This window comes from Triticum dicoccoides, chromosome 3A (assembly GCF_002162155.2).
Source record: "Triticum dicoccoides isolate Atlit2015 ecotype Zavitan chromosome 3A, WEW_v2.0, whole genome shotgun sequence".
Taxonomy (NCBI): Eukaryota; Viridiplantae; Streptophyta; class Magnoliopsida; order Poales; family Poaceae; genus Triticum; species Triticum dicoccoides.
Window position 1 is genome coordinate 123,889,266 of NC_041384.1, and position 715 is coordinate 123,889,980.

Consider the following 715-nt stretch of genomic DNA (forward strand, 5'->3'; position numbering starts at 1 on the left):
GCAGCAGTGTGCCCCAAGAATCTTGGACACCTTGACCGTCCGAGACATCAATGACAGCGAGACGCCCACCAGGACTGCTGGTTTGGGATGCCTCGCGGACAGGGCAGCACACTCCAGGGCTATTTTGGTGGTAGGCGACATGATATTGAACACGGGCTCCTCGGGGCTCCTGTTACGGTCTTGCTCGAGGAGACCTACAGCGGCGAGCAGGTCGCCTCCGGCCAGGCGCAGGTAGCGCAGTGCCTCTGTTTTCTCCAAGTAGCGGTACTGGAAGCAAAGGAAGGTGACAAGACCCTCCAGCGACCGCCGTGCCACGGTCATGGAGTCGACCGTCCCTGGGTACAGCGGTATATGAAAGATTAGTTCATCTTTTGTGTTGGTCCTCACCTTAGAGATGATTTCCTCTTCCTCCTTAATTTTGTCCTCGGGGCTTGGCGTGTAGGAGATGGTGTTGGCGATGATGTTGGAGACCGGGTCAAGGAAACCGAAGCAAACGCCGGCCTTGAGCAGGCGCGTGGTCAGCGAGGGTATCCTCTCCGCCGGCAGCCGTTCGAGCGCCGACTCGTAGAAACCGTGGATGCGATCGAGCAAGATGCATATGTCCTGCCTAACGCTCTTGTGCGTAGCGAGATCAGGACAATCTTCGCCGATGCGGCGGAGAGGCTTGCCATGCATGTCGGCAGACGCACTTGCTCTTTCTCTCCGGCCTCCGGCG